The sequence below is a fragment of the Balearica regulorum genome, chromosome 5, assembly GCF_011004875.1.
Source record: "Balearica regulorum gibbericeps isolate bBalReg1 chromosome 5, bBalReg1.pri, whole genome shotgun sequence".
Lineage (NCBI taxonomy): Eukaryota > Metazoa > Chordata > Aves > Gruiformes > Gruidae > Balearica > Balearica regulorum.
Window position 1 is genome coordinate 7512915 of NC_046188.1, and position 22510 is coordinate 7535424.

Genomic DNA, 22510 nt, shown 5'->3' on the forward strand with positions numbered 1-22510 from the left:
CGCCTTTCGCTTTCCCCACGGCCGCAGCCCCCGCGCCCAGCCCGCCCCGGGCAGCGCTCCCTGCACCCGGTGCTGCCCCGGGGGCGGCACCGCCGCGGGAAGACGGCAGCGCTGCTCCTTCCCGCAGCCCCGGGGGACACCCCCCACCCGCGGCCGCCGCGCCTGGTTTTCCCCCCCACACCGCGCCCAGGCGGGGAGGCGCCGTACGGGTCAGCGCGCCCCCTCCCCGCTGGCGGCGGCGGCGGCCCGGGCCGCCTCCCCTCCCCTCCCCGCCTCGCCGCGGCCGCAGGGCTCTGCCGCCGCCATCGGGCAGCAAGCGCGGGAGGCCGGGCCGCGGCCATGGCGACGGACGGTGAGTGCGGGCTGCGCCCGGGGCGGGGGCGGCCTCTCCGGGGAGGGGGCTCAGGCACCTGCCGCCGGCCGCGCCCTTCCCTGGCGGGCGCTGAGGGCGGGGGGGCTTCCCCTCTGCCGGCCCGGGCTGAGGGCAGCGGGGCGCTGAGTGCGAGGGGGAAGCTGCGGGGGACGGGCCACGGCGGGGTGAAACCGGGCCCCGCTCCGGCGGCCCTGCCCCCGGGACCGGCGGGGACCCTCCGCAGCCTGGGCCGGGGCCGCGGGGCCCGGCTTGGCGGAAAAGAGGGTGTGTGGGGTGCCTGTCCCGGGAGGCATGGCTGCGCTGCCCGGGCCGGGCCCCCTCCTCCCGCCGCCGGGGTCTCACAGGGTGCGGTGGTGTGGCGGTGTGCGCTGCCCGTGTGCTCCTCACGGGAAGAGACGAGCAGGTGGGCATATGCAGACACCAGTTTTAGGGAGAATGAAGGAATAGGAAAGCCTGCTTTTAAGCTAACAATGAACAGGTGTTCTTGTAATGATGGGAGACTTGTCATTATCTGCACGCCGCTTCACTCACAGAGACTTGGACCACACTATAATACAAAGATGATCTTCAAGATCCCTTCCAATGCAAACCATTCTATGATTGTAGGGATGATCACCTTCTGTTTTTGATTGATTAGGTTGTTGCCCGATGACACGTACCACCCTGGCTTAGGACTTGGCTGCGGTAGTGGTGCTGCTGGGTGGAGGGCAGGTATCAGTATTTCAGATCACAGCACCGATGAGTTAAAACCGGAATTGGTACTGTGAGCCATAGTGCCGCCGGTGTCCTCCTGATTTACTATAGAAACTCCAACATCAACACTTACTGAAGATTGCTGGGTTAATTTTGCTGTATCTTTTGCCAGGTTGGGGGAAAATAATCACATGAGCCTTTAAAAGATGCTAGGATGGCACATGGCAGTTTATAAGCTCTCAGGAACAAAATCCTAAACTTGAGCTTTTCAAAAAGATTTAGCTTAATGGAGAATCTAATTTCTCTCTTCCTTTTGTCATTTGACGATGTTCATTTGTGTTTGCAGTTCCTCGCTTTCTCTCGAGTCTCTGTCCCTAAGGAAGGATCATAGGCTCACAGAATGGTTTGAGTTGGAAGGGACCTTAAAGCCCATCTAGTCCCAACCCCCCTGCCATGGGCAGGGACACCCTCCACTAGACCAGGTTGCCCAAAGCCCCATCCAGCCTGGCCTTGAACACTTCCAGGGATGGGGCATCCACAACTGCTCAGGACAACCTGTTCCAGTGCCTCAGCACCCTCACAGTAAAGAATTTCTTCCTAACATCTAATCTAAATCTCCCCTCCTTTAGCTTAAGTCCATTCCCCCTTGTCCCGTCACTCCATGCCCTTGTCACCAGTCCCTCTCCAGCTTTCCTGTAGCCCCTTTAAGGACTGGAAGGTGCTCTAAGGTCTCCCCGGAGCCTTCTCTTCTCCAGGCTGAACAACCCCAACTCTCTCAGCCTGTCTTCATAGCAGAGGTGCTCCAGCCCTCCGATCATCTTCATGGCCTCCTCTGGACTCGCTCCTCTAGTGCTTTAAGATGGCCTTAGGAGAGCTAGGAACTGCCCTAGTTTGTGCAGAGTAATGGTACACCTTTACCTACCGGAATCTGTCCTTTTATTCATTAGAGCCTCAAAGCAGAGATCCAAAGGCACCAGTAGTGCTCAGCACATAATTGCATTATCATTAGTTTATATTTTTCAGCACTTTACAGATTAATAAAAATATTGTGCATTGGCTTCTCACCTCTGTTTCTGCTGCACAATATGAAATGGATAGTTCTACTATATTTAGTTAATTAGACATCATTCAGACCCAAAAGTCAGCAGAGCTACTGCTTTGTTCCTTAAACAAGGACAACTCTGCCTCCTCCCAATACTTACAAGAGGTATCTTTTCTTCAGTGTACCTCTTCTTCTGGTAGTAGGCTCAGTCTTTGGGCTGAGGTGGTAAGGACTTGGACTGATAAGGGCGTGGGGACAGCTGAGCTCCCACCACCCTGACCCCATGCTATTGGTTTTGGGGTGTACAGGGCGCTTGGATCAGCCACATGGATAGGTTCTCCCAGCCTGGGATTGTAGCAGGGGTGAGAAGAGCAGTGAATGAGATTTCATTTCGTAGGTTGTAGCTCTGAGATCAGACTTGGGCACCCAGAAGGTCGATGTTCATTCTAGTTAAGGGGAATTTGAAGATTTTTTTTCCTAACATTTTAACTTAGTTGCATTATGCTTTTGTTCCTCTTACTGTGTCAGGAGATTGAACTAAGAGAGCAGCAAACAGAACATTAAGCAGCTACTTATGATACTAAGTTACCTCTTCATAAGTCTAACAAATACAAGGGATGGGATCCACCATGAAGTATGATCAGTGTGTTGATCACTGCAATGGTGAAGTGTTGATACAGTGATTTCAAGTGCAAGAAGGCAGCCTGGAGACGTATGCATTGTCTTACGGTTCACCTGCTGAAGCTTTGCTGTGGGTCATCATTTCCCAACCTGCTTTTAGTTGAGCTTTGCTTGAGAAAGTTGGAAACATTTGTGCTTCGTTGGTTGCTGTTCCTTGTGGTTCCTTCCATGTCCTGGGGCTGCCACCACCTCTCACTGGTGCCACAGTGAGACCCAAGCTAACAAACCCTGCTAAACTCATCTGACTTGGTCCAGAGCCATTGGAATGTCTTGTGCTGTCCGTTGTTTTGTGTACCAGACCAGATCTGGCAAATTTCTTTTTTTTTTTCACCCCTTCTGTATCTCAGCTGATATGGTCTTGTAGAGCTGATACTTGCTCTGGGGTGTCCTGCTTTCAAGGCTACCTGTGTGCTTTGTGTTCATTAAGTTACTTGTTGGCTTGCGATATCTAATCTTTATAAGCACATCTAACAGTTAATTCCTCATCTGTTTGAAAATTACTATATGTTTTGATTGAGAAATAATAACCTGAAGTAAAAAAGACCTGAGGGAAGCCTAATATTAAAATGAATAAGCTGGCATTCCTTGGACTTGGTGTACTTGTATTGAATTCCTCTCAGATATTAACTCAGTTGATCTGTTGAGCTTTGTATCCAACAGACACCTCAGGAGATGCCAACCCTGCCTTTACTTGCGTGGAGCAGTGCTACCATCAGCAGAACTGGGTTTCTTGTTGATCGGGGAGATTCGGGAGGAGCAGGGGCATCCTGACAGCTCAGGTAGTGCTGACTTCTGTCCTTGTATCAGAGCTGTTTCTCAGAGAAGGGAATGATAGCCAGAAGTTCTCTTTTCCTCTGCGATTCTGGGCTGCCAGAAGAGGTGGTGGTGATGACTTGAGGTGATCAGAGATATGTGCTACAGCAGTCCGCTCTGATTTTTATTGTTAAATAATTCATTGTTCCTGCTGGCTGAAGGATCAGAAGTGAGGGAAGTTTGATCTCCAGTAACTTTGGCTTCAACCCAATTTGAAATGAGTACAGCTTGGACACGTTTCAGGCCAGTGCTAAAGAGAAGAAAATACTGTGGATCATTTGAATATACTTCTAATGGTATCAGATATGGTATCCTCACAGTACTGAGTAAGTTCTGTACATTTTTAAATTAAAAACCTCCCAAGACTATATTTAAAAGAGGAGATATACATGTGACTGTTCAGAGCAGTTTTTAAATACTGGAAATATATTTGCTTTCATTTGAAAGTTCATGTCATTGTATCTGGGTTTTGTTTTTCCTGGCTTAGGATGTGTAGAGAAACCGGCAGTGTTACGGGGATGCTCAAATTCTCTTCCACAGGCCTGTGGCATCGGGTCTTAACCACATTTCACATCAGCAGCCTGTTTGTTACATGGATGAGTGTGCTGGACATATTCCACCCAAAGGCAACTTTACTCTGCTAAAGGTCTGTTGGTTGTATGAACAAGCTCTTAATTAAATAATCTATACCTATGTATTTGCATCACTTCGTGTACATGGGTATCACGGTGATGTAATGTGCACTAATACTGATTAGTACAGTAATAAGATCCCAGGCACAGAAACTGAATCCTGAGTGAATTATTTCCCTAAAGAAAATGCTAGGAAAGGGATGTGGGTCTGGTAGCAATCCAGAGGAGGATACTCTCATTCTCTTGGCTCTTAAGATCCTTGTTAATATGAAAATACAGGCAAGACTGGTAGATGCTTCTTTAAAAAAAATAAGTGAATAAACTGTCAACAACAATCCAGAATGTTGTCGATTAAATGCCTGTGTCTTTCTGGATGGCATGAAGATGTGGGTCTTGAGTTTTTATGGTGGTGGTAGGAGTTAGCATGCCTGACGTGCATTCTGGAAAGATAGGTACCTATTGCAGCTCCAGTGTTTCTCAGGTGCAGGTGAAACTCCATTTTGAGGCAAGGGTGATCCCTCAGTACTGTGTTTTCTCAGGACATCGTAGCAGAGTGAGCTCTGTCTCCTGTAACGTGTGGTCCTGGGTTGCTCAGGGAGGAAGGAAGGAACCTGGAAGAGTTGTTCTGACAATAAGCCATGGTGGTCGGGGTTTCTCGCCTCAGGCCATGGCTCAGCTGCACTTGTGAGCCAGTTGCCCTGGGAAGTTACCTCCTGCACCTGTATGCTTGACACCTGACTGCAAATTTGGGTATAACTGTGGAAGGGTTTCTTGAGTACTGCCACACTGGTGCATATGAAAAACTTGCTATTGGAAAATAATCAGAGCTGTTAGATTCTTTTTTATTGTTATTTTTTTTGTGTGTGTTACCTCTCATTTAATTTTGATGTAGTGTTGCTTAAATTCTTGCTGATGATTGACCTGCATAACATCTGGCTGTGTTGAAAGCAAATCTTGAGAAATACCTCCTTTGTGGAAAATATTGATTGCAGTTGTATCTTCTTTTCTAAATACGTGAAACACAGTTACTTTTATAAAGAGCTTGTATTTGTACTTATGCACCTGTCCCCATGAGAAAACATTCAAATAACATAGACTTCAAAATAGCTTAAAAAAATAATTTGGAGAACATTTTAAATCTACTTCCTTCCTGGTTTGATTCAAGTGGGGGGTGTTCTCCAGGGATGCTGCCTCTGAGGAGAGTTTGTTTTGGGCATTATTATTTGCAAAGATAGGCAACTTTATGTGTCTACGAGGAGAGGATGGGGAGTGCTTCAGCTGAAGAACTGGGATGCAGTTGAGGGGTGTAGGCAGCGCTCCTTCTTTGACAAGATAAAAACTAAAGGGCCACTGTGCTTGTGGACCCTAGAGCCAAGCTTTTAAAAAATATTTTGAGAGGTTTGAAGACACAAGTGAGGTACCAAACCAAATATTTTCAAGCATGTAGGACACCTTAAATCAAATCTGGCCCCGGAGCCTTGCTGATAATGGCTGTAGCACTGATTTAGTATGCTTAGGTCACCGTGAAATGGGTCCCGTTCAGTGCAGACGGGCAATTAAGGAGGAAGCCTTGTAAGTGAGGTGGTGCATCTGTGGACGCACTGGGGCCCCGTGCTGGAAGTGCTGCAGCAGCGAGAGCGCTGTGAGTTGTGTCAGGGTTTGTAAAATGAAGCGCTGCGGCTTGCCTTTGCTCTAAGTAATGATGCCAGCACTTCCCGAGGGACCCATCTGCAGTAGTCTGTAACGTCTATTGCGTGTTACTTTCTTGAAGTGTTCTTTTGGTTCCCGTGCACGTGGGAAACAAGTGTGTACCATCTGGCCTGGTTAAGTCCTTCCATGGTGCTGCTCAGCGGTAGAGATGACTCTTATGTAAATAGGAGTAGTCATAATTATCAGGGGAGGTTATCTGAAAACATCAGGCAGCTTTATTTTGAAAAGCAGCCTCTTAGGTGCCTTAGATAAGTTGACGTCAGTATCGGTGGGGTTAAGTAGTCATTAAGGAGACCTTGTGTTCACTTTCCATTTGTATGATCTATTGCTGATTGCTCTGATTGTGCATTGAGAAAGTTTGATCAATTATTCAGCAAGGGCTTGAGTCTAATCTGTCTCAGGGCTGGGAAGACACTAACTCTACAAACTGGTGTGGTTAGTTGCTATTTAGGCACTCAGACTTTGCACTGACTGTTCTTCATGTAGTTTTGGGAGATGAATTCCCACTCAGAGGAGGATACAGTTATCAACCATTTATCTGATATGTATATACTCAACCTATTACAGTGGCTGTAAACAAATTCAATTAGACATTTAATCAGTCATGGATACATGTTAGCTGTGCTATCTGGAATGGACTTCTTGGATATCTTCCTTTTCATGTGTAGGATAGACTGGATTCATGTTGGAGGGTTAAATGAGTGGGTAAACAGTCGGTTAAAATTGCCAACAGCAATGCTATCTATCAGCAGTGTGACCAGCTGCAGGACTTGGTTAAAGCAATGAAGACTGACCTTTGTGGCAGCCTTCTCAGTGGGTAGGGGAAGACAAGATGCCATTTGCGAAGTCCTGAAAAGAGCAGCTCACAGGAATCAAAATGGAAAAAACTAGGAAAGAAGTTGAAAGAGTATGGGTAGATTGCAAAGTGCATAACCACACAGACATTGTACAAAAACTAGGATGCTTCCTCTCTGTGAAACCCCAGAGCAAGTTCTGAGATAAGAAAATGTCCTCATTTAGGCCAAACAAAATTAGGACCTGTGCTTTTAGCCATGTTGAAGTTTCATCTGATTTGCAAGATGTACAGCAAGAGCTCTGGAAAGACATGCCAAGATCTAGTGTGGATGGAAAGGTAAGCCTGGAGCAGAGGCAGAGCTGTGGGTCATGAACAAAAAATAGAGGCTGAGGCTGGAAGTAAGGTGGAAAGAAGAAAAAGAAAGAATAGGTTTCCTGGGAAGCTCAGGGAGATGGGGAGGGTATAGAGGAGGATGGGAAGATCAAGCAAAGGACCAGTTGAAGGTGTGAAAGGAGGGCTGCATAAGCCAAGAGAGGATATGATTTCAAGAATAAAGTGTGTGATTGCATCAGAAGCAACTGATGGGTTGAGGAGGACATAGACAGAGTGTTGGCTGAGGAAAGGGTATTAGAAAGGTGTCATGGAGCCCACTCTCCATATACAAACACAAACTCACACTTACTCCTTCCTCAGCTTGTGGGATCACAGCTCCATCGCGTGCATGTGTAGAACAGCTGGATGGCATCTTTTCATTGACACAGTTCTGATTTCTGGCTTGGAATGAATTGTACGATCCTCCCTGTTGAAAGCTCCTAGTGAGAGGAGCGCAGGGGGTCCGAATAGCACCAGGGAAGCGCAAAGATGGAACGGGGCTGGTTTCTTTTCTTTCATAGGGTACCTCTCACCATTCTGACCCCTCCGTTTCACAAGTACCTTTCATGTGTCTCTTGGGCCCGTGCAGGAGGCACAACTGGGACTTGTGTTGGGCATCAGTCCTTGCTCTGCTGCTGAGTTCTTCAGAGACCGTGGCATTTTGCTTCCCCTCCCTGCACCTGTTTCCCATTTCTGTTTCTGTAGTGCTCAGTAATGAAATGTGTTATATATAAGCTAGGTGTTATTATTGCCTTTATTATTACTATTATTGAGCTTTTGTGACTCAAATGTACAAGATACGGGGTGCCTCCAAGGAGTGTGGGGGGGGTGGGGTCAGCCTTAATTAGCCTTTATTGGCTTTGATAGGGTTTGAAAGCATCTGGGAACTCACAGGTAGTGCTTATTCCTACACCTGGCAGTCATGTTTTCAGATGGGTGTTATTTTATAAAATACAGTTTTGCAGATACAAAACCTACTTATTTTGGTTAAAAAAAAGAGTTTTGAAACACTTAAGCACTTCTTATGAAAAATGTGGAAAATCAGAACGTGGTTTACATCTCAGAAGTGTCTAGAGAGCATATTCAGATAACATATAGAAATAAAAAAAATCCCCCAGATGTCTCCCATCATGTCGTCCTGAGAACCAAGTGCTTGTGCAGTTGAAACAAAAATATTTGGTGACTGAACCAAAACTCAGTAGTTTCACACAGATCTACTCAGCCCGTTGTGGTATCTCACTGTGATTGAAAGAAAACAGCTTTCTAAAAGAATTATTGCTCTTTGGTGTGGTACTTTTTCTTTTCCTAAGCATGAGCTCATCAGTTGTGTGTGTATTCTGCAGATAGAGGGCATCTGCACACTGCTGATTCCTGCTGGTATTGTGAATTTGGTCAGAAGATAAGCATTTGAGCCACTTTTTTAAAAGGTAATGATTGGGATCTTGCAGTTGTTGTCTGCAGCGACCAATTTGTAATAGATTTTTCTCTTTTTCAGTATTTAATTTTGCTCCGAGACAAGGAAAGTGTAAATCTCAGGAGGAGCTAGTGGAGGCCACAAGCCCTGCCAACAAACCCAGACCTGGGAGGAGGTGGCAGCACCTTGGCCTGATACAGAAAGGTCCGTGGCTGCCTTGTGGGCACTCCCTTTCTGCCGTGTTTACCCAGTTTGCTCATTTCAGGCTGTTCCAATAGTCTGTGCTGTTTAAGCTGCTAAAGGAAATTATTAATTAACTAATTAACACACAGCCCTGGTTCATAGACAGATGCACGTGTGCCTCAGGTATTTGTGTGCTGGCCAGATGTGCATGGCTCACCTGGGAAGCAGAGAAGGGGCCAGTGTCCTGCTGTGCTCTGCACACATGGCTGGCTGAAAGAGGGATTTTGTGGTGTTTGCTCTTCACCTCTGTGTTTTGTGATTTCAGCTGGGATTGCGATTCCTGATGCAAAGATCTCTGGAGCTTTGCAGGGCCTGTGTTTTGCTAAGATAGGGTGACCCTTCCTTTATTAATGAAGAATCCAAAGCATGACTGAGATACCTCTTTGCCTGCAGTGTCTGTGTGTTAGCTACAGACACAATATACCTGTTTCCTTAAACCTGTGTCTCAAAGATTTTAGTGTTGCTTTAGTGGTTTTAGACCAGGTGCTTTAGTGGTTTTGCAGTGAATTGTCACTGAGGCTGCTTGGTCAGTGTTGTGTTTGCCCTCTCTGGAGAGCTAACAGTGAACTACACGCAGCCTCTCTTAGCTGTGGATATAAATTGGTGCCTGTGCATGGGATGTTTAGCTGAGGTGTGCTTTGGAGTGCAGAAGGAAGTTAGATATTGATGTTGTTGGCCTGATGGGTGGAGGGGAAAGTTTTTTCCCAACTATTTAACTGTTGAACATCTTTGTCGGTGAGATGGACAATGGGATCGAGTGCACCCTCAGCAAGTTTGACGACAACACCAAGCCGTGTGGTGTGGTCGACACGCTGGAGGGAAGGAATGCCATCCAGAGGGACCTTGACAGGCGGGAGAGGTGGGCCCGTGCGAACCGCATGAAGTTCAACAAGGCCAAGTGCAAGGTCCTGCACATGGGTCGGCGCAATCCGAAGCACGACTATAGGCTGGGCGAGGAATGGATTGAAAGCAGCCCTGAGGAGAAGGACTTGGGGGTATTGATTGATGGGAAGCTCAACATGAGCTGGCAGTGTGCGCTTGCAGCCCAGAAAGCCAACCGTGTCCTGGGCTGCATCAAGAGCAGGGTGACCAGCAGGTCAAGGGAGGTGATTCTGCCCCTCTACTCCGCTCTTGTGAGACCCCACCTGGAGTACTGCGTCCAGCTCTGGGGGCCCCAGTACAGGAGAGACATGGAGCTGTTGGAGAGAGTCCAGAGGAGGGCCATGAAGATGATCAAAGGGCTGGAGCACCTCTCCTATGAGGACAGGCTGAGAGAGTTGGGGTTGTTCAGCCTGGAGAAGAGAAGGCTCTAGGGAGATCTAATTGTGGCTTACCAGTATCTGAAGGGGGCCTACAGGAAAGATGGGGAGGGACTGTTTATCAGGGAGTGTAGTGACAGGACAAGGGGTAATGGGTTTAAGCTGAAGGAGGGTTGATTTAGATTCGATAGAAGGAAGACATTCTTTACTGGAAGTGTGGTGAGGCACTGGAACAGGTTGCCCAGAGAGGTTGTGGAGGCCCCATCCCTGGAAGTGTTTAAGACCAGGTTGGATGAGGCTTTGGGCAACGTGGTCTAGTGGAGGGTGTCCCTGCCCATGGCAGGGGGGTTGGGACTAGTTTTTTTATAAAACTAAGTGCAGGTAGAGAGTTCCTCTTTGGGAAAAGTATTATAATGTGGTTTCTGAAGTTCTGAGGTTATAAATTGGAGAAAAGCATGGGAAGAAGGGTAGGGGAGAGAGGACAGACACTGAGGTGAAGAGAGGCCTTTGGAAGCTGGAGTCAAATATGTCTGGTTATAAATGTGGTTTTCCATTGTATCTTCACATGTGTCTCCCAACCAAGTAGCTGTGTTGTTTAATATTTGAGTTCTAGTAAATTAATGGCACAACTCACTTGACCCAGTTTCTGAGAATTATTTCAAAGGACTCAGTCATGAAACTTTCCATCCCCAAGGACAGGGCAAGGCTTAAAATTGGAGAGTGGGATTTTCTGGCATCATGAACCATCCCGGGAAAGTTAAAAAATGCCCACACAGTAGCAAAGCCACTGCTCGAGTTGATTTGGGAGGTGCTAGTGCAGGACTTCTGTTTGATGAAGGCTTGTCTTTTCATGACAAGCGCGAGTTGGAATGTTTTTGGCACTTATCAGAACTGTGGGTAGAGTATCTCTATCTCAGGACTTTCCAGGAATTTCTGAGAAGATGTAGTGGTTTTCCTGTATTGAGGCTGGGTGTTTTTTTTGCTTTGTTTTTGTTTTGTTTTGATTGTTGTTTTTTTGGTTTGGTAGTCTTTTGTACTGGGCAAAATGAATCTAAAACTTTTTATCAGACAGTATCAGAGGGGGATGAAACACTGCCAGTTCTAGAGTGGGTATTTCTTCTCTTTTGTTTCCTAGTGACTCTTTGAAACCAACATTTTCTGCCAGTAACTTTTACTGAAAATACTGAAGAAGCTTTGCTGTTTGAAGCTCGTTTTGCATAACATGCTATGGTTATGCTTTGTGCTTAAAAACTTTGAGTCAACCCTGAAGAACCATGCAATCACCATAAAAATCAAACACAAAATGTTTGATGTGTGGGAGGTTTTTGTCCTCTTTCTTGTTTTGCAGCGGTTGAAATCCTTTGAGTTTCTTTCCAGAGAAGCAGATGAAAGGAAAGAAAGCATTTTTTTCATTGCCACAAGGACTAGAAAGTTATTTGTTATAGCAGCTGAGATTCTCACCCCATCATTTGCCTCAGGATCCCCACATTTAGGTAAAATACCTATTGTTGTTTGAGAAGGCTTAGATTTTAGTTGGTGAAGTTGTGATAGTTGTGTTTAAACAGTCCTTAAAAAAAACCGTGCATGGTCTATGAAGCATGGCTACAGTTACAAATTATTTTATTTTCCAGTTGCAAAAATGACTTTAGAAGTTCTGTACCTTTGACCCTGCAATTATATTCATCGGTTCTCATGTGGGCGATAGAGCTGTGCGGGGAGCCCTGCTGAGAAATGAGTCCAGGCAGTTCTGTTGCTGTACTTCAAAGTAAATGATTGTTAAGGTTTTACTGAAGCTGTAATAGATGAGATGTAGAAATGCTGACAACGTTTTGCAGCAGTGCTTTGGTTTTTGTGCTGCAGTTTGAATTACTTGATTTGCTACCTGCATTTCAGTCCAAAATTAATAAGTGTTCCCCCCTTAACTTGGATTTTATATGGTTGTATATGATGTATCATAGGCTTTTCAATGGAAGCAGAGTGCATTTCATGATGCTGAAGTCAGAAGACAGCCTGTGAACAAATTAAGGTGTATTCCTATTGCCATAATTTATGTTGGGAAGTTGTGCCATGTTTTTTAAGGCAGTCCACGATGAGGGGTCTGACAGCCTGCAGGCTTTTCTCTTTATGCTGTTCATGATGCTGTGTATCAAGGGTGGTCAACCTGCTTGGCTCCAAGAGCTGAGCCACATGCCAATGCTTTCATGCAACTGAGAACCATATGATGTGCACTTAATGTCATGGAGAGCCATCGTGAGGGACACTTCATGGGTGGGAAAGTGTAGTGATCCCACCACTCAGTTACAGAGTCTTGACGGTATCTGATGATCCTCTCATTTTAGCCCAAATACTGGCAACCTCCCACCTTTTTGATTACCCAGGAACCCTATGGCTGGCCACGTGATCCAAAATGACAAAATGCTCCAAAATGAACAAAGAATTGTAATTTAGTAAAGACAAGTGGAAAGTGCTACCCTGAAGGAGGAGTCCTCAAACTGATGGTTGTACTGTCTACACTGATACAACTCAAAGTGTCCTGTTCTGGTGCTGCTCATGGATTTCCTCTTCTTGGGGCATGCTGTAGTGTGTGCTGCGATGTTCACGAGGGGCAGAAGAGGCAAGACGTGCTGTTCCCTGCCACTCTGAAAATTGGTGTAGGTGTGTCTGAATGACATCTTTCAGGCCCTGTGAGGAGGTCAACGTGACAGTGTTGCCATGTGCTCCAAAACCATGACCCAGACCTCCCAAGCCTTTAAGCTGATATTGAAAAATCAGTAGTTGCAAGTCTCAAAAAGAACACGTCCTGACTGGCTGACTGGCCTTTTGTCTGCCTACCTCTGGTTTTCAGATACTCTGCAAACATGTGAGCTAGAAGCAAAAAACATAAAGCTGAGTTTCTCTTTTGTGATGATATGGTTCCAAGGATACAGAGTGAAGGAAAAACACCAAATAACTTAAATCTGATAGCAACTCTGGCAACAACAGGTCCCCCTTTTAGGGGAAAAGGAGTGGATTAAAGGTTTCGCAATAGGCAATATCAGGGGGGAAGGAGTGATTCTTGCGAGCACATTTGTTTTCATTGCTTCCTCTGCAAGAACTGTGCAGGACAGGTAGTTGCATATTTGCCCTGCTGAATGCACAAAGACAGACCTCCAGAGCTCTTCTTCTTCTCCCCATTTGCTTTCCCATTGCTTTCTTGCCTCTTCCTGGTTCAGTTCTTTACTCTCCTGAACTTTCTGTCTCCTGCCTGGCAGAGGGATGCCATCAGAGCTTCTGCTGTTGCCTTGGTTTGTGTTTTGTTCTCCCTTGAGACCACGTGAACGAGAGCCGTGTAGAGCTGGCCCCTTGGGAAGGAGAAGGAGCACTTGCTCATCTGGTGTTGCTCAGCAGCCCTTGCCTGCTGGGAGTCACCAAGCACCATTCATGAGTGTCCCTTGCTGAAACCAGTAGTAGATGAGTCATAGGCAGTCTGGGACTCCTTGAGTTCATTTGGAGCATTAAATCCATGACTAGATGGTTCCAGAGTTGGGGCTATGGAAAATTAGGAGTTGTGCTTGGCTTACTCGCTCATGAGTTGGAGACGCTGCAGGAATGTTTCCATCCTAGACAGTGCAGCAAGATTCATGGTGAGCTCTTGTCAGACCGTAAATGGAATAGTCACATAGATGCAATGCTCAGCCAAGCGTCTCCATGGGAATACCTACAGCCAGCAGCTGGAGCATGAATTGCTTTAAGTCAGTTGATATGAAATGCGGAGCAGCGTAGTGTGGAGACGTGCCCCTTTCTGAGACTGCAAAAAGGAGCCTTAAGGCTCCTGAACTGTTGCTGATGTTCTCAGCGGTTAACATCAGCAACCACTGGAGCATGAGCAAGAAGTCAGGATTGCCTTGTGCCAGGTAACTCTCTCACTAGTGCACGATGGAGTCATGCTCCTTTGGCATTTCTCTCTTTGGTCCATTGAGCATTTAAATGGAGCAGGTTCAGCAGGGTATACTGAGAGTTACCGTGCTCCAGGAGGACTCCACAAGCTAGGGCAGTGTGGATGCTTCTAGACAGACCCAGGACTTCCCCTCAGGGCTGTCCTGTCTTGTAGCTGTAGCCACGCAACTGCTAGAGGGGAGATGCTGCCACTTGATCTTACACAGTGCTTCGTCTCTTTGGTAATAGATAAGCTCATCGGGAAACGTAGGCAGAAGTTTCTGTGTTACGGGTTACGGGAAGGATGAGGTATGAGTGAGTTCTGCTGATTTAATTAATGCTGTCATGGTTTTTATGAGCAGGTGGGTGCTTGGGGAATTGTAATGCAAAAAATGTCAGATCCCCTAGGATTAGGTGTCAACCGACTGATGATTTTGAGAACTGCAGGTTTGAATTTGGCACCTAAAAATAGCAATTGTGTGGGACTTTGTCACTGATTTCCTTTGCGAATCAACCCTTTTCTGAGAACTTTAACTTTGGGATTCTGTTGGCATTCAGTTCTAGTATGTAAATACTCATTCACCAAAACTCACCTTTCTGCGCTCTAACCCCTATGCCTCCCTGTAGCGTATACTATGTAGCTTCAGCTAATGGGATGACAATAGGTTACATGATGCATAGCAGGGTGAGGAGTGTAAGGCCTAAACTGCACATGGTTAGCAACATGTTTATACTGTGATAATCACAAGGCAGCAACTGTCTTGCCCTCTCTTTTTATTTTTCTTTTTGAAACCCATTCCACTTATTTTATAATTACTTGGGCTCATCATGAAGGTAAAAATAGCTTCTCTATTTAAAGAGAACAGATGGTTTTTCTAATGTTTTTTCTCTTAACATTGAATGAATTGTGGTTGAGTCAGAAACTGCCAGCCCAGAAACGTATGTTTTCATTAGAGAAATACTTGATTAGGTTAATTGAGTGTGATTCAATGTGATGTACATTTGGCCAACTTAAAAGCTTTCCAACTTTGTCTTGGACAGAGATAACAGTATCTCAGTGTTTGCAGTTTGCTCAGTAGTTTCCAAAAGCATTGCCTAAGGAATAACAAAACATTGCGGGAACACTACTGAATTAGCAGAGTGAATATAATCTTTTGTAAAAAAAACCCCAAACCCAAAAAACCCCCAACAAACCAAAACACCCCTCCCCCATTATTTTAGAATGACGCAAACAGGGAATGTATGCTTAAGTCATGTCCAGACATAAAACTTGCACTGGTTTAATTATTCTAATGTTGCATACACAACATAGAATCATAGAATAGATTGGGTTGGAAGGGACCTTTAAAGGTCATTTACACGCCTGTACGTCATTGCGATGGGCCTGAGAACAGAGGTGAGATTCAGTGTGAGATTAAAGCACTGTGAAGGTGCATGGTAGGCACCTAAGCACCCATTAGAGTTAATGGAGATCTAGTCGGGACAGTCCATGAAGCCTGGAGAGTGATTCAGCTCACTTTGAAGCGGACTCATAGTGAGTGCTCAGCTGAGCGGCTCTCTGAGCTCCCCAGGCCGTACTGAGTGGCGATGCACTGGCTGCCATGGGAGCTGGTGTGCCCGGTGCACACCTACCTGCAGGAAACCGGGTTTTGGCATCTTTGTTTTGAACAGAGGCTCACCATCGCTGTAACATGCACGTGGCAGCTACTTGCCTGTAGCTCCAAGGAGCTGCTGCTGGAAAGGCAAAATTCAGTGTGTCCAGATATCCCTGAGGACAGAGGGGTGGGAAAGAGGATGCATGTGAAGTTGGATAAGCCAAAAGAACGTAACACTTTTGGAAGGATTGGGAAGCGTTTAAAACAGCAGGACATGTTTGTCCATTCACATCTTGTTCCTGGCAGTGAGGTTTTGCCATCATTACTAAGCAGCAAAATCCTTCCCATTGCCATCTGAGAGACTTCAGAAGAACAAGCCGAGTTCAAACCCAAGCCAAGAGACTGCTAAACGCAGTCACAGGGACACAGCCTGGATGAGAGAGGCAGAGTGAGTAAACTGTAGGGTAAGTTTGCCTTTGGGAAGTCCCTGTGTCGTGAGATGGAGCAGGAATTTGGTTACACTGAGCCTTGCTAAGCTAAAGACTTCAAGGTTGTGTTTGTGATATCCAGGATAGTGTGCCTTGTAGCGGACGAGTCATCTTTTCTGACTTTAATAGAAAAGGTGATAGAAGATCCCTCAGGCAGCCCCAGTTGTCACGCAAGGTGCTTTAGTTAGGTTATGGAGTGAGTTTAATGTAATTTCCATGTAAGCTCAAGCCTCACAGGACAGGGTACAGCAGAGATAATGCAGAGCTTGGGAAACAGGCAAACTTCAGGGAACAACCCTAAACCCCCAACCCCTTGAGTCTTTTATGGTGGTTGCTGGAGACTAAGAGATCATGATGTCTACTGGAGACCTCAGTCCTCTTCTAGACTCTGGCATGTAGCCAGAGAAACTCTAAGATCGTGTTCTCTGTCCCTATCCTCTTTGCCTAGAAATGGCATGCACAAAATGCAGTCCTTGATGTTCCCACTGCCACCCAGCAGTCGGTCTGGGCAGCGTCCAGGACCATCTTCATTTCCCATGGCTGCGTAAGGCTTAATATAGACTGTAAGCTCTTTGAGAGGGGTCCTGACAGTCCTGGTTTTGTAATTTTTTCTTTTTCCCCAGAGCTCCCTACTCCTGCTCCCTTTCTCCCATCTGATTCATGAGGCTGAGACCTTCTTCTCCAGAGCTATTACAGCTGTGGTGCTGAGAACGTCATCTGATACTGGACAGCTGGAGGCTGGCTCAGCCATGTCACCGTATTCTTTCAAGGGTACTTTGTGTGTGTGTGTACCTTCAGGCATATATCTATTACATATTTGAAAAGAATCATCTCCCTCAGCATTTGTGCAATTTGATATGGACAGTGAGAAATAAAACAAAATGTGTTCTGTCCTTATTTCATCCCCTTTTTGTTCCTTCTTTAAGCTTTGAGTGATTTTTAGGATGTAAGCCATCTCTTACTGGGAGCTTATCCTGAAATCAGCTACAGCCTTTGAGCGCTGTTCAAGTACGAAGAATATATTTGTGTATTTCAAACCAGAAAGGCAGGCGTCGCCTGTTGGGACAGTATATGGGCTGCTCAGGTGCATAACTAGCCGGAGTGAAGCAAGAGGTCTGAAATGATGTGTAGAAAATGCTCTACTAATCCCAGTGCAGAAGGATAAAACGTATCCTGACCACCTCCTGCTACGAGGGCAATGGAAATTTGTGCAAATTGTGGAATTTGTTAGGATGTGGTATCAGTGGAAGATACTCGGTGTAATTTTGATATGCTAAGTCTAAGGTATGTTTTGTCCTCTCTTTGGCAGCTTATGAATGGAAAAAAAAAATGGATGGTGGTTAGCTGCATGCAAATGGGTATGTATAGTAGTGAGCTGTGTTGGGGAATCTTTCACTATGAATTTGAGAGAAAGCAACTGAAACTAATTTAAAATCAAAACAAAGGGCTCATAGGAGCAATATCCATCTTTCTGTAGCACTGCACAGAGATGGAACGCAGCAGGTCTGAGTGCAGCAGTTTTCCATCTTGGAAGGAGCCAGGTAGATTTTTCATCCTGTGGTCTGAGTTACAGGAATAGTTGTGGCTTTTGGGAAGGGAGCAAGTAAGAGAAAATATGATATTTGCTTTTACCTTTGTTAGCATCTTTATTTTTGCAGGATTTAGAGATACTGATATTGAAAGTCCTTTGGAAAATACTATGTCTTAATTTAAAGATATACCTGTATATTCTATATATATCTATATATTCTATATAGAGGGGTGTCTGTGGGGGGAGATATTGTCCAAAATAACACTGAGAACCACTTGATGAGTCTGAATCTGACCTCTTTATCTTAAATTATTTGCAGCGCTTCATATCTGGTAGACAGCACTCCCCTCTGTGATTTCTTTAGAGTCAATTTTATAAGAATCTGTGTCTAGATGCTGGAACGACAGAGTGACAGAGACTGTAGAGGGCAGTGCAGCATCCCTGTGATACGAGTACCTCCAGGGCTTTTTTTCTTAACAGTCCTACTTCGCAGGATGATTGCTTAAAAGAGTTAAAAGTAATATAGAATTAAGTAAAAGGTTTTGTTATTATTTCACAGAAAGTTTTGATTCATGAAAATTTTTGTACCAAGAAGACTTGACTCTCTTTTTAGAGGAACTTTGAGCATTAGATTGGCTGTACTCGTGTTGAAAAGGTTTTAATCTCTTGAAAACATATTGTAGGATATTTGTGTATGATTTAAGTAAACAAAGCAAAATTCACCCTTCCTGTGCATCTAGCAGAGTTCACAAAAGAACTACTTGTTTTCACATTGCTTTCCCCCTCCTCCAGCACAGTCTCGTAATGTAACATATCCTTTGACTGGAGGTGCTCTCTGTTTTCCTTGTAGAGAAATAAATCAATAAATCATCGTGTCAGCAGAGCACAGCTTGAAGCGAAATTTCCCTGTGCTGGAAGGTTTCAAATGAATTTTAGATGGGAGCTCAGATGTGCCATACACGCACGACTACAGATAATATTACAAGGCTGCATTCAAAATGACAGGGTGTTGATTCAGTATGTCAAGCTGCTCTTGAGGATGTTGAGCCACAGCCTAGAAGCTGCGTATGCTGTCAGAAGGAGTCGGTAGCTCCTTGCTACCCAATAAACGTTTTATGTGCAGCTGGCTGATTATCTAATGAGCATTTGGCATGGATTTTTGCTTTATGAGAGAGTTCACATCTCCAGCCTGTGACCTTATATGTCTCTGCAAAGTGAACCAAAACCCAGATCTTGCAGCACACGAGACCTGCGGAGCCTGTCGTCCTCTGAGTACTTGCTTGCTGTGAGTTACATTGGGGAATCACACTCAGATGCCTCCACTTCTCTTCGGAAAAGTGCACATGCATGTGTTCACACGTGCACACACTTATCTCAAAGGATGTTTTGGAGGGCATGCTTGGCTTACATGACCCTCTTCCCCGGTAGCTCTGAAGCAAATAATAGGCCCATACAGTAACATCTGCTGTTTTATAGCCATCAGCAAGGGTTGTTGCTTTGTCTTCACTGTCCTTCCGGAGGTGGCATAGGCTGCCTTGCACTACAGGCGTGTGCAGCACCTGCCCGCTGCTCACACAGGTGCACGACGTGTGCAGAGTCAGGGCGTCGTTGCAGGTACCTTCAGTCATGGGCATTGAGGAGTCGGTGCTGAAATCCAACAGACAGGTGCTTGAGCAAGGATCATGCTACCAACATCGCTCTGTAAGTCAGTGGATGATAGATTTCTGTTAACTTTCACAGCAGCGATGCTTCTTCCAAATTAAAATTGACTGCTTTTCACAGCAGGAAAGAGAAGATTACCCCAAATAGTTGCTCTGTGTGCATGCAAAAACCTGTCTCTGCACTCAGCATTAAACAACTGACTCTCCTTTGCTGTACATTGTTTCAGCTTAGGGACTCCTTCTTCCAATAATGTAATGAAATACAGCTGCCACCTTATATATGTTGTGGAAATTACATAGTGCATTTCCCAGTGCAAAATGTTTTTAACTCTCTATGATACTTTTGAAATACATATCTGTTTGTTTGTTTTCTAAGTAGAGTGCACGTTGTTCATCTGTGCAAATTGGAGATGACGACAGGAAAAGGAGAGCTGTGGATATCAGAGACAGGACTTTACATGACCGGACTGAAAAATAAGATGCAACATGCTCTCATTTCAACCTGAGTAAAGGAAAATTGCTTATACATACTTCCGGAATAATAATTTTTAAAAAGCAGTGTTTTCCCTCTCATTTCTATCCACTTTATTTTCATCAGTTCTGCCTTTAAAGAAAAGGTACATGAGGTATACAAATGCCACACTTCTGCCATGCCTTATTTCTTTGTTGCAGCAGTACCTATCTGCCCTCTCTCCAGTCTTTGGAAGCTACTAGTGGCTTAAGGCTGGAGACAACATCTTGTTGCAAAAGGGGGCTGTTACAGTGCAGGATCAGACTATTTAAGGGGACATGCCTGCTCCTCTGCCCTCCACAGGGCCATGCAGTGTCAATAGTGAGCGAGCCAGAGCAGAAGACACGTCTCCAGCCAATGTATGATGTGGGTCAGGCCCTCAGCTCCCAGCTGTGAAGTGCAGGAGTGTCCTGCCCTACCTCTTGCAGGGAAGATGCTGTAGTTGGGAAGGATGACTGCAGACTGATGACTGAGCATACCAAGGATGTGTTGTGCTGCAGAGAGCACGATGAAGGTACCTCTTCTCTATTCCTACTTCTGCCGTCAGCATCTGCTTGGCATTCTCACACTGTTCTTTTGTTCCAGGTGTTCAGAAGCTGATGACTAAAAGAGGAGGAAACCCCCCATTTTTTCCTAAAATTTGAGTGTCAAAGTGCAGTTGTCAGTTTATAAACACAGTGGGGCTTTTTATTGCTGTTTTTTCCCAGGTGATTTGGTCTCCCATTTATAGGGGCCAATCTGCAGTGAACTTGGCCGAGTTCTGCCTGTTTCGACAACAAAAGATAAAAATCCAAACTCCCTCTAATGAAAAACTTAACATAAATTCAGTATAAGCAGTTTGTCTATGGATTCATAAATCTCCCATGCAGTGCCTGAGACTTGTATCTACTGGATACAAAAAGTTAATTGTCTTACTAATGAGAGATACTTCTGCCTCACTCAGCTGGGTCGGTTGGGATCTTGCAGAATTAAGCAGGATGAGTCCAGGCCCTAAAGCTGATGCTGGTGTCACTGCTTTTGCAATTCTTGCTCTTGCAACCAGTGGAGAGAATGATGACCATTGGGTATTTAATATTCTCTCTCTTTATATACTTTTATTAAAGGTGTGCTCATGGCTTACAGCCTGGATCTGATGTAATTGTCACAGCTTCCTGACTTCACTGGAATTAGCCTTCTACACTGGAAGATCTTACCAAGGTTTTAAAATGAAATGCGGTTCTCTTGAGCTAGTCATGAAGGCTGTTCCTCACCTTCTGGGGCTACAGGCACGTGCCAGCTTCAGATAAAATCTGGACAAACACCTGAAATGAAAAATCTAAGCAGACACCATTGCTGGGGAGGGTACAGCACTCTTCTTGCATGTTCTTGTTCAACACACTTGTTCTGCAAGTGCTGCTGGGTGAGACACTTTCCTGTCTAATATGTGAGAAAGCAAGCATCAAGTGATGGTGGTGCACATCCATGTGTCAGTCATAGCGTGGCAGGAAACCTCCTTTTCATTGCTGAGCTGGTGACATGGGAGAGAGAGAGTGTGATGCTGAGCCCGGGGAGACTGCACCTCCTGGGGGGTCCTTTGACGGTGGGTCCTTTTCAGGGAGCACAGACTTGTTGGTGCTTTGCTAGGAAGGTGTGAATTGCTGCTGCTAGAAGAAGAAAGTGCAAGACAGGGGCTGGTGGGCGAGTCATGAGCATAAACTACTCAGAGACTTGACAAGTCTGTTGCAGTTTTGCCAAGATGAAAGGGCTGGTTCCTGGCTCATCCCGTGAACCTGTCTTGCCAGTAGCATGGAGTGCGGGAGCCATCCAAGCCCAGTGCCCAGTGCCCTGATTGCATCCAGGAAGGATGCAGCATTATTTGAGAGAAGGAAACGAGGGTGGCCAAGCGAGAAAGGTTCATGGTGTGCTCTAGACAATTACTATAACAGGAACTTGCAGGTGCTTCAGTGTGTGTCTGCCCTGGAGTTTAAATATAGTCATTGCTAGCCCAGTGTGTAGGAGTGGGAAGAGACAGAAGGACCGATCTGGCGCACTGGCAGAGGGTGGGTGCAGGTCCCATCCTTGAAGCACTGGCAAACACAGAGCGATAATGAAGTTTTCCAGTCTGCCCCTGGGGCTGTGGAGGGAAGCTTGACTGCAGTGGTTGGAAGAAAGATCTGTCTAGCCAGCATCCTGTCTCTGACAGCAAGCGATGTCTGCTTGGAGCACAGGAGCAGGACTGACATGAGAGCTGCTTCTGCTTTCATGATTTCTCCCAGCTTTCATAATTTGCAGTTCCGGTACTCCGTGAGCTAGGGATGGCGATCTCCGCTGCAAGCTCCCGCCGCGTTGCTTCACTGGGTTGCAGAGATGCAAACTTCAGGCAGGCAAGGTCATACTGCTTTCCTGTAAATGGCAGGCATGTGCAAAGTGTAATGGATAATTTCATGATGTCAACGACAAAAAGCAAACATCTTGGAGGGTATAATTGGTTTTTCTATAGTGTCAAGAGCTTTTATGTGTTCAGCATAAATATCTTTGCATTGATTGGGAGAAGGAGATAAAAATCGATGATTTACAGTGCAGAAGTGCTTAGAACATGACATTAAAATGACTCTGGAAGACTTAGCTCATAGGGGACATAGTAAATACTCAAGAGGTACAGGAAATGAAGACTCTTCCCAAGTCCTGAAACCAAGCAATAAATTTAATAGAGTCTGTTTTTCTCTGCCTAATGGATTTTAATACTGACTCTCCTTTTGTAGAATTACTCACTTTTTCTTTGTTTAGTTGTGGTTATTTTTT

At 45.5% G+C, this 22510-nt stretch overlaps 1 protein-coding gene across 1 annotated transcript in view; it reads left to right on the forward strand.

The window, feature by feature from the left end:
* The first annotated feature begins 240 nt into the window (after positions 1-240).
* SYT16 (synaptotagmin 16) overlaps positions 241-22510 on the forward strand; it is a 109387-nt gene continuing 87117 nt past the window's right edge. Inside the window, exon 1 of the mRNA XM_075753348.1 lies at positions 241-352. The gene's annotated coding sequence lies outside the window, so the exon portion shown is untranslated. The remainder of the gene's footprint in view (positions 353-22510) is intronic.